The sequence below is a fragment of the Furipterus horrens genome, unplaced genomic scaffold (genome assembly GCF_987537825.1).
Source record: "Furipterus horrens unplaced genomic scaffold, mFurHor1.1.pri manual_scaffold_17, whole genome shotgun sequence".
In the NCBI taxonomy this organism is placed as follows: domain Eukaryota; kingdom Metazoa; phylum Chordata; class Mammalia; order Chiroptera; family Furipteridae; genus Furipterus; species Furipterus horrens.
In genome coordinates this window covers 22893132-22905219 of record NW_028327187.1, presented here as the reverse complement: position 1 = coordinate 22905219, position 12088 = coordinate 22893132, and positions in this window count along the sequence as shown.

Below are 12088 nucleotides of genomic sequence, written 5' to 3'. Positions count from 1 at the left end.
TCCTGCTGGTGTTAGGGCTGGTAGGGATGAAAAAATGAGCATCTCTTTCGTCTAATAGCTTCCTTCTCTCTTCTATTTTTTCCCCTTTCTCCCTACGTAAGTGGGAGCCAGAAAACCTTGAGGTCGTAGAACCAAGCAGTAGCTTCTTCCTCAACACGGATATGGCAGAGGAGGAAATGGAACTAGATGCAGAGCTTCTGCCGAGTTCCATCGCCACAGACGGCAACATCCTGAGGAGATCCAACAGCGCCCCTTTGATCAGTGAACTTGGGTGAGCAAGATTGAGATACTAGAGAGGTAGCTGAGGGGTGGGTAGCAAAAGTTGGAGAAAGTGAGTTCCGAAAATATTTTCATCCTTTTATTCATAGAGGTTCTGCAACTATGTCCTTTGTCCCTGGTGTCCACATATTCCACCCTCAGCCTAGAGGGTTGTGGGGCGGGCTGGCCTGGGGGAAAGCACACTCCCACCATGGGTTAACACATATATGAACCTGAACCTCTTCAAACAGTCCACCAGCATCTGAAAGCAGCAACCAGTTGATGCAGTGCACGACTTGGAAAAAGTGCCTTGCCTGTTTCAAAAGTCGCTAAGAACCACAGAAAGTTGATCTCTTAAATTTTGCATTCTCAGTGACTGATATTGCCCCCAACTTGGTTCTTGGGTGTGTGTGAAAAAAGAAACTTCATGTGTAAAGCACAGATATACATACATATGGAAATTTTGTGGGATTATCAAGGGAGTGCAATTGTGGGGCAACTGTATAAAAAGGCTCCTTAGAAAGCTGATAATGAAAACATGATTTAGAAACACTGCTTGGATAGTTGACGGTATGTATTTCCTGCACACACCCAAAGATCTGGCATTACTCAAGCTTATTATTTCTTAAAATAGACTTTTAAAGTGAAGTCTCGCATTTCACATCTTAGTGCCATAAAGTTTTCTCAATATGGTAAAAATGTCAAAAATGTATTCCCTACATAGGTTATTAACTTTGCTCCTCGCCTTTTGCTGGCATCATACTAATTCATAGTTGTAAATCACAACTGTTAGAAGTGAACTTGGAGACCAAATGTACCTTCATTGTTTAATATATGAGGAAACTGAGGCCCATAAATCTCCAAAATGGAATAATAGTAGAGCCAGTACTAGGAAGGTGTGTCTCCTGCCTCCTAAGCTAGTGTTTTGTCCACTACTAATCAACATCTAAGCTGATTAACTCTAAAAAAAAAATGCAGCTTTCTGGTCATTTGAGGTAAGGGAGAATATATTGTTCTGTTATGAAAAGCAAACTAAGACTTGCCAAAATATAATAGAGTAACATTTTAATAAGCAGATAGAAAAATAAAGGATGGGAGTTGCTTTGCATGTTGTGCTGAGAACAAGAACATCCTATAAATTCAGGATTTTACTCTTAACTGTGTTGTGTGAATAAATTAATTGTTATGGGCCCACACTGCTAGTAGAAGAAAGCACTTGGGGAGAGTATTGGTTTTCCTGGAAGCCTTATGAAATGAAAAAAAAAAAAAGACAAGTTGAAAATAGGTGGTGAAGGGTATATACTTGAAGGAACGTGTGGATTCTATTTAATATATTAAGTGCTGGAGTGGTGATGGGGGCAGGGAGAACCCTTCTCCAACCCCCAAAGTCCTGGAAACAAAGAGAGTGATCTTAGTTATCCCTTGATACTTTGCTTTATACTGAAAAGGACTTGAACATTTTTATTTTTATCATAATGAGAGCATAGTTGTTGTGTCAGATTACATAGTTTAAGATCCTGATGCATGAAGTGAAATTTGTATGGAAGGGTGTGCAGCAATTGTATCTCTATCTAGAAGGAGTTAAACGTAAAGAAAACACGAAGTGGACCAAGTCCAGAGCCTCTTATTTATGAAAAAGAAGTAACAGGAATGATATATGACATGCCTGAGGTCGGGAAACTTGTCCAAATGATCTATGGGCATATTTTGTGCCATTGTGGCAAGGTTAGGGTGTGGTCAGTGAAGGTACAGTGAAGGAAGAAAAGGTTAGAGTAGAATTACATGAAGCCTTAGTTGAATTCATTTTCACCTCAGTTCTTTTCATTTGCACATGTACATTTGCTTACTTTTCTCACCTTCCCTTAGCTGGGCCTCTAATTCTTGCTGTTTTTGCCTGTTTCTCAAATTGCTAAATATTGTTGAGCTTCTTTCAAGTAATTTTTCAATTTTCTTGATACTTCTTGTATATAAAGACTCAGTCTCTTTTGCACCAGTCTTTGCAGAATTTGTTCTACAAATGTCCACTCTTTAATACATGTGTTACTGTTTTTAAGATGTCCCTGCCCTGTTTTGTGTACATCTTCTATTAATTGAAATACCAATGTCAAAAGTTTTGAACCTCTTGATTCTTTATACTCTTTAGCCCTCTAGTTGGCTAGGTTTACTACCGTGTCAATAACTTTATTTAAAGGTAGTAGGTTTTTTTTTTCTATTTCTCTGGCTCTTACTAGAATTAGAGATTAAGTTCTTGGATATCTGCCACTGCATTTCCACTTTAAATGCCTCTAGCTCTAAATACCCCTGCATTTAAATTATCACACATCAATTCTGTTTGAAAGTTAAACTGCTGCCCTTGGGCCAAATTCACCCTGCCACTTGGTTTTGGAAGGTAGCCATGCCCATATGTTTACTTTTTGCCACTTTCCCACTACAATGGCAGAGTTGAGTGTTTGCAACAGAGATTGTATAGTCCACAAAGCCCAAAGTACTTACTATCTGGCTCTTTGTAGAAAAAGTTTGCCAACCATCTGGTTTAGTAAACTCTTACAAACCTGAAAGAAGAATCGTAGTCATGAGGAATAATTGAATATAATTGACATAAATGTGGTTTAGATAGAGCTGCTTACTGATCATTTGATGAGGAGCATTAACATCTATCTCAGTGGTTCTCAACCTTCCCAATGCTGCAACCCTCTAATACGGTTCCTCATGTTGTGGTGACCCCCAACCATAAAATTATTTTCGTTGCTACTTCATAATTGTAATTTTGCTACTGTTATGAATCTTAATGTAAATATCTGATATGCAGGATGTATTTTCATTGTTATAAGTTGAACATAATTAAAGCATAGTGATTAATCACAAAAACAATATGTAATTATATATGTGTTTTCCGATGGTCTTAGGTGACCCCTGTTGAGAACCGCTGATCTATCTAGTTACATTACCTTCACTTTTTCAGAGTTGTCAAGTAGTATAGCACTTAAGACAGTTGTAGATATCACCTAAGATTTTATGAACTCATGTTCAGTGACTTGTACCAATTAAATATATGCTGCCTTGATTTCTTTCAATTATAGTCATATTAAATGAAATTAATTAGCAGACACAAATTTAGGAGAGTATAATTGCCAGCTGTAAAAGTTACCCCCCCCACAAAAGATAGTTGAAATATGTAACCCATTAGTGTCTCCCGACTTCCTTATAAGTGACTGCTAGAATATATTCCTAATACATTCCTAATATATATGGAACATGGCTGGGAAAGGAAGTAAAAATTAGACATATATATATATATATATATATATATATATATATATATATATATCCCCTCTCATAAAATATTGAGTTACTGCCTATTACATGCAAATTACCATGCTGCAAAAATGTACCTCAATGCTCAACCAGCTTTTAATAGGAAAAATAAATGCACAAATGACTTAAATGTATGGTATAGTTAGACCTGTGCTTAGGGAGGGAAAGACAGTGCTAGAGAAATTTAAAGAAAGGAATGAGAAATTACAGCAGAATTGATGAAGGGTAAGGAAAAGGTTCTTGGAGAGGTGGCATTTGAGATGGAGCCTAATGGATTGATAGGATGCAGACTGGAAGAGAGGGGCTGGAGAACTGGACAGCATTCCAAGTATATGGAACAGGCTAGGAGGCAGAAAAGCATCAGTGTATTCTAGATAGCTGGTCAACTCTGCCTGCATCACTTGCTCCGAAATGTTCACCTACTGATTATTGCTAATCCCAGGTGATGTTTTCACCAATCCATGTTTTTAAAAAATTACGTACAGCATAATTAAATTTATTTTTACATAATCACCAACCATCCTTTCCTAGACAGGGCTATATTTCACTCTGAGATTGTTAGCCCTACTTTTATTAACTACCAAGATGTCCTTTTATAAATGAAACGATGGTGCCAGTAGCTGGTGATGTTTTTGTTTTTGTTTTAATAATCTTACTTGGCAAAAGAAAATGGTAGCAACTATATATTTGTGCCAAGATTTTGTTAGGGAATTTTACTAGTCCATGAAACCCAAAAGTCTCAAGATAAATTATGGAAGGCTTTGAATGTCCTAGTAAAACATGTAACTGAATTTGGCAGGTGATGCAGAGAGTCACTGGAACCTGTGAGCGGGAGAGCAAGCTGTTCTTTAGGAAGGTGATCTGTTAGTCTATTAGAGAGATGGTGGTAGGGGAAGAACAGAGGTGAGATGACCAATGAAACTAGTGCAGGGTCTGTGGAAAAGTAAAATGGCTTTGAATTAGTTTTTGGCAGGAGACTGAAATGAATAAGATGGTTATAAGTGAGATCATAGAGGTGAAACCTATAAGACCTGGCACGTTATTGGGTTTAGGGGGCAAAAAAGAAAATGATAAAGGTGATTTCTTATTAGGGTGGATAAGAGGTACACAGAAACCCAAATTCTTTTTGCAACTTATTTGAGTCTTAAACTGTTTGAAAATTAAAAGTTATAACAAAAAGAAGAAATAAAAAGGAAAAGATAACTTTCTCAGGGTCACAAATAGAGCTAAAACCAGCAGGGTGGGCACCATCAAAGCTGAGGACACATGCACCATCTTCACTGGGCCGTATAAGTAGCTGCTCCGCTTCAGTCCATTGTTGCCACATGAGAATGTGGCCCAGTATGGCAACATCTTGCAAATTTGCAATAGAAGGCAGAAGTCTGTAATCTTGATTATTTTTGTGAAATCTCTTAGTGTTTTAAATGTACATAACTAATTAAAAAAACTAAACACTGAGTAGGCCAAAGGAAACACATTTCTGAAGATCAGTTCTATCAACCCCTGCTATTGGTTATCCCTCCCATTCTGGTGAAGGTTTGGGAATTAAGAGGAAATTGGTACTGACGCATTGCAACCCCAATTATAAATTTAAATCAGTTACAGGTTTAAACAGAAAATGATGTATTTCCAAGGCCACAATAAATTATATTTATTCTTGGTAGCGTGGTAAAGTGGCATGCTTGAGAATTCCTTACCCTTACATAGACACTTATTTAGGCTCAGCCAACTAAGGCTTTGTATATGTGTGTGTGCATGCATATATATGTGTTTTAATTTCTACATTTGCACAGCTGTCTCCACAAAGAAGCCATTTAGATTAAGGGCATTGCTGTTTTAAGTATTTGAAATCTTATTTCTTTAAAACATTTTTGTAATGGATTTTAAATGACAAATGTTTTCTTCTTCTTCTTCTTCTTAGTGATAATTTACAAATGTTCCAAGATGACACATTAAGAATTAGAAGAAACAGTATAACATTGACACCACACTGTATGGTAAGTAAATGCTTATAGCAGCCTCACTGGCCAAGATTGTGCTCTTGGCCCTAACCAGAGGTTCTTAAACTTGAGTATGCACCTGAAAGTCTTGTTAGAACAGACTACTGGCCCTCAACCCCAGAGTTCTGATTCAGGATGTCTGGAGTGAGGTCTGAGAATTTGTATTTCTGACAAGTTCCTGCTTTGAGAAATGCTGCTCTAAATATTAATGAAGGACAATGTTGACTACAGTTTTGATTGCTTTGCTGAAACTGCAGCAGAATTAACTTTTAAATCTCATATGGATTAACATTGAGATTTTTTTGTATATAAGACCTTCTGGCATCCAACTTTTAAAAGAAAATCCTAATTTTGACAAGCAAATTTGCAGGCTCTCCTAAGAGTAGTTTTCAGGATTTTAGTTTGAATTTTATCTCAAATTTATCTTGAATTGAACATAAAGTTTGCTTTTCATGGTGTTAGAACGCAGCCTCTAAATTATAACTCTTATCTACTAATTATCCTGTAAACATAGGAAAAATGCTAGTGGATTAGTAAGCCAAAGTGAGTAAATGACTCACGATATGAATCTTTTTATTGAAGTGAAATTTATATAACATATAGTCAACTATTTTGAAGTACATAATTCAGGGCATTTAGTGCATTCACAGTATTGTCCAACCACCACCTCTGTCGTTTCAAAAAGCACACATGTTCCTAATCATCAGTGGAAAGGTTTCAGTCTTTCATCATTGAATATGATGTTAGATGTAGGTTTTGGCAAATGCCCCTCATCGTGTTGGGGAAGTTCCTTTTCAGCAATAAAAACAATGAAATCTTTCCATTTGCTATTTTCTGTGTATTTTTATCATGAAAGGATGTCAAATTGTATTAAATACTTTTTCTGCATCTATTTGTTAGGTAGCAGCTAGGAATGAGTGGCCAGAGGGGAAATAGAGACAGGGCCCTCACTATTACAATCTAACGAAGAACTTAATATAGGCTAGAAGCAAAGGAAGACATGTCTCACCCATTGACCCAGCAGTCCTGATCCGGGTCCGATAAGACTTCCAGGTATACTGTACAACACAAGCAAAACTATGACGGTATAGGAGGAGTGGAGAGTCCTTGAGACTGGACTTCTGTAGGCTTCTGTAAGCTTCTGTAACAATCTTACTAAGATTGCTGGGTGTCCTGAACACCCTAAAGCCTCGAAGGTGGGAGGAAAGTCCTTGAAATTCTATGTACTGCTTCCACTATCTGGGAAAGAACCCCACACATACCTATGTTTGGGTAGTCACATCTCCCCAGAGGAAGCTGGCATCACCTTTACCCACCAATCAATATATAACTCCCTCATCCCCTCCCGCCAACTATATAAGTCCTCAGTACAACGGACCTGATGCCTCTGGCCACTTGGCCTCTTTCCACCATGCCTCTTGACACCCTTCTTGTCACCCATGCCTCTTGTCATCCTTGCCTCTTGCCATCCTGGCTCTTGCCACCCTTGCCCTTATCTCTTGCTGCTTTTACCTTGTCATGCCCTGAACCTATGCTTTGCACCCCCACCTCAGCAAGGCCTGTTCTCTTCCATGAAAACATACCACTAATAAACCCTGCTTGCACGCTAATAGACTTCCTGATCCATAATTTTTTTACTGTGTTAGCAAGAAGAACCAAGTTTCTCCTGTAACATTGAGATTATCATGTGTTTTTTCCCCTGCATTCTGTTAATATGATGTATTACATTGATTTTCTTATGTTGAACCACCTTTGCATTCCTGGGTTAAATTCTTCTTGGTCCTGGTGTATCATCATTTTAATGTAATTGGATTTGGTTTGTTGAGGATTTTTCCATCTATATTTATAAGGGATATTGGTCTGTAGTTTTCTTTTCTTGTGGAATCTTTCCTGGCTTTGGTGTCTGGGTAATGCTGATCTCCTAGTATGTGTTAAAAGATGTTCCTCCTCTTCTGTTTTTGGAAGAGTTTGAGGAGGATTGGTGTTTATTCTTCTTTAAATGTTTGCTAGAATTCCTCAGTGAAGTCATCTGATCCTAGTCTTTCTTTGTTGGGAGATTTTGGAAAAAGATTCTAGTTTTTTATGGTACTCGTTACAGGTCTGTTGAGATTTTCTGTTTCCTCTTGAGTCAATTTGATAATTTGTGTGTTTTTACAAATTTGTCCCATTTCATCTAGATCAACAATTTTTAACCTTTTTCATCTCATTACATACATAAAATAATTACTAAAATTCTGTGGCACACCAAAAACATATTTTTTGTTGATCTGACAAAAAGTGATAACTTTGATTCATTCACACTGGACAGCTATTGTTGTGTTGGCTGTTATCATTTTTTTAATTTGACAATCTAAGAGAAAAGAGATTAGTGCCCCTGAATAAATAGTCAGGTATTGCATGTTTTAAAAATTCTTGTGGCACACCTGTGTGCCTGTTGTAGCATCCCAGTTGAAAATCACTGGTCTAGATTTTTAAATTTGTTGGCATAAAATTAGTTGTTCATAGAATTCTCATGATTTTTAATATGATGGAACATATAGAACATATTTTAGTGAAAATGTTATAGATTGGAACCCATTTTAAAATATTGCCTCCTAATCTTAGAACTGAACATTTTTCTCTTTGTAGAATTATATTCAATTATTTTTCCTACTGTCAATATAAGAAACATCCAAACCTGTAGAGAATTGTATAAGAGTTTATTTAAGCCAAAATGATGATGTGCTGGGAAGCAAGATCTCAAATGCTGGGGCAAATGACAGTTTTGCAGTTCTTTTTATACAGTTAGAATTAAGGAGGGAAATAAGGAAGATTAAACAAGATTATATGCTCCCTTGAGGGCCGTTACACCTCTGAGGGTTCTGGAAAAGAAGATTACTCCTGGCATTTCAAAGATGCCTTAACCTAGATGCAGAAGAACAATGGACAGGGCTTTCTTAAGGCAAAGATAAACCTATTACAGGTTTGGGGCATGACTACGCACCATGACATTCCCAGTTAGGAATTTCTGTTTATATCACCCTGTGAGATTACTTTCAGGCACTGAATTGTCAGATTTATGAAAGAACCTCTTTTTCATTCAAACCACAAATGAACTAATGTTATTTTGGGGAAAATAATTAGAATTGTTCATTAAACAAATTTCCTATATACCCATTTATTCATGTCATTGTAGTACAGCTGAAGGACCATAATTTATGAGCATGTGTGTGTCTGTGTGTATGTGTGTATGATCTTAGTATGTCTTTGCAATTAGATTATAAATCTTACAAACCTTAGTGTTTCACATTTCTGGGCATCTGAATGGTGATGATACGAACATGAGTAACATGAGTTAAATGTATTAAAATTTTGCTTGTTCAAACTGTGTGTGTGTGTGTATGTGTGTGTGTGTTTGAGGGTTATTTTGAAAAGGAAAACCTAACTTTTTCAGATTTGGTGCATGCTACTACACAGCTCTTCAATGTTCAATTCTAATAAAATGGAGAATTGGGGGAAATTTTTCCAAAACTGGATAAAGCACAACAGTTTCTACTTGCTTTGGAAAGTAGACGATCTTTACAGTATGCCTTAAGAATGGGAATAAAAGTATTTTTAAATTAGCAATAATATCTAATATTGGAGCATTACAAGGAAATTGATATTTTCATACACTGCTTGAAAGTAAATATGAATAAGCTTTCTCGAGGATGGTTTCACAATGTGTATCAACAGCCTTGTGATTCAGAACTTCAACTCTATAAATTTATCCTAAAGAATACATTAAGAATGTATGCAAAGATTAACTTAAAGGTTCTCCCAGCATTATTTATAACATTAAGCAAAAATGTGGCAATAGTATTAATGTCCAACAGCGGGAAATAGATTAAATGACTGAGCCTTCATTATCTGTGTTTGAATTCCTGTTCGAGCAATTACTAGCTATACGACCATGAGCAAGTTGCTTAACTTCTCTGGCCCTTAGTTTTCTAATTTCTTAAAAATATGTTTTATTGATTATATTGTTACAGTTGTCCTGATTTCTTTTCCCTCTTCCCCCCTCCACCCAGTGACCCCCATCCCTCCAGTTGCCCCCTCTTAGTCCATTCCCATTGGTTGTGCATATAGTTCTTCTCAACCTCTTCCTGTCTACTCCACTCCCTCCTACTATGCTTCTTAATTCTTGTACCATCTCCCTCCCTTACCCCCTTACCCCTCCCTGCTGACCTCCCCCCAGTATGTTCCCCATACCTATAATTCTTTTCCCACTCTCGTTGCCTACTTAGTTTGCCTTTGTTTCGATTCCCTAGCTTCTGTTGTTGGTTGTTGTAGTACAGTTTTCATTTTAATGTTCATAGTTTTGATCCTCCTTCTCCTAAACAAGTCCCTTTAACATCTCATATAACAGTGGTTTGGATCTAATGAACTCCTTCAGTTTTACTTTGTCCTGGAAGCACTTCCTCTGCCCTTCTATTCTGAATGACAGATTTGCTGGATAGAATCATCGTGGTTGTAGGTTTTTGATTTTCATTACTTTGAATATTTCTTGCCAGTCCTTCTTGCTTGCAGAGTTTCTTTTGAAAAATCAGCTGATAGTCTTATTGGGACCCCTTTGTATGTAATTCTCTTCTTCTCTCTTGCTGCTTTTAAGATTCTCTCTTTATCTTTAATTTTTGACATTTTGATTATAATGTGTCTTGGTGTGGTTCTCCCTGGGTCCAGTTTTTCTGGAACTCTCTGTGCTTCCTGGACCTGTTAGTCTATTTCCTTCCCCAAGTTGGGGAAGTTCTGCTTCATTATTTTTTCACATAATTTTTCGGGTGTTCGCTTGCTTATAGTTGTCCCAGAGGTTTCTGAGCTTCTCCTCATTTTCCTCACTTTTCGTTTCCTCTTTCTGCACTGGTTGACTGTTCATTCCTTCCCTGTGTTCCGATTCGTTTATTTCATCCCTGGTTTTCCTTCCCTCACCACTTGTTTCATATGTTTTTTCATTCATTGCATCAGGACTAGCCTTCATTCCTTCCCCGTCTTGATTAAGTCCCACTGTTATTTCTGTAAGCTGTCTTATAACTATAGCTCTGAACTGAGCCTCAGAAAGATTATCTATCTGTCCGTCCGTTAATCCGTGTATTTGCTTTCTGGTCAGCTGCGTGATTGGGATCTTTATCATTATCCCTGCCATACTGACAGGTTTGTTTACCTTTGTTTCCTGGGTGGGGCTGTCACACCTCCTATGCTATAGGGGGCGGAGTCGCATGCACTCATCACTACCAGGAGACCCTTCTCACCACACTGTGGCACTTTGTGTGGGGGCAGGGGATCAAGATGGATTTGTTATGTTCACTCTCCGCTGAGAGACCGGGAGCCTCCTCCTCCATCCCCATGCCCTCTGGGCCTCACAGTCTGAGGAAATGGCGGTCTACCTTCCCTGGCATTGGAATCGCGAGCTGACGGGGTTTGGTCTGCAGCTAGAGGTGCTCCCAGGCACTTCTCGCCTCCCCTTAAATACAGGTGTCTGTACTTACCGCAGTCCCGCCACCTATCGCTGCAGCTGCCACTGCCAGCACAGCTTGACCTCTTTGCCCCAGCTTTGCCCCTCCTACCTGTCTGGATGAGCCCCACTTGTTTATAACTTCATATGTTGGACTTCCATGTAGCTTTATTTTCTGGAACTTCTAGTTATTTCTGGTTTTGTGGTAGTTGTAGTCCTTCTTAGTTGTGGAGGGAGATGGAGCATGTCAGTCTAGGCCTCCATCTTGGGTGGAAGTCTAGTTTTCTAATCTTTAAAGTAGAGCGAATAAGAATGTCTATGTTGTAGTTATTCTGATAACTGAGTGAGATGAGACATGGCTGGCACACAATAAATGTTTATTATTATGGTACACCCATATAGTATAATATTCATCCTTTAAAATGGTGGAATAGGTGAATTTTAAAAAAATATTTTATTGATTTATTTTTAGAGAGAGGGGAAGGGAGGGAGAAAAACAGGGAAGAGACATTGATGTGAAATAGAAACATCAATAGGCTGCCTCTCATGCACACCCTGACCAGTACTGAACCCAGAACCCAGGTATGTGCCCTGACTGGGAATTGAACTAGTGACCTTTCCTTTTGCGGGATGATACTAAGCCAACTGAGCCACATCTGTCAGGGTGCAGGTTAATTGTAACATGGAAAGATACTTGGAATGTATTAAGTTATTTTTTGTTTTGTTTCTAAAATAAAAATTCAGTTTATTATTCTGTTTACAACATAGCACATAAGAGATGATGTGTTTCACATTATAGATTTCACTTCCAAGTCTTTTGACTATTCATTCCTTTGGCTAAAAAAGAAGGACTAGCTGAGAAAGACTGGCAATGCTTATATAACTAAAATAAGTTTGGGGCAGGTGGGTGACGCTGGTATCATCTTCACAGGGATGGCCACATGGGGGCCATTAGCTACAAGCTGATTTTCTAGAACTGTTAGCTGGGAACATAGGAACGCCACTTCTGTATGCTTGTGCCATCTCGAGTTTCAGTCAGCTTCAC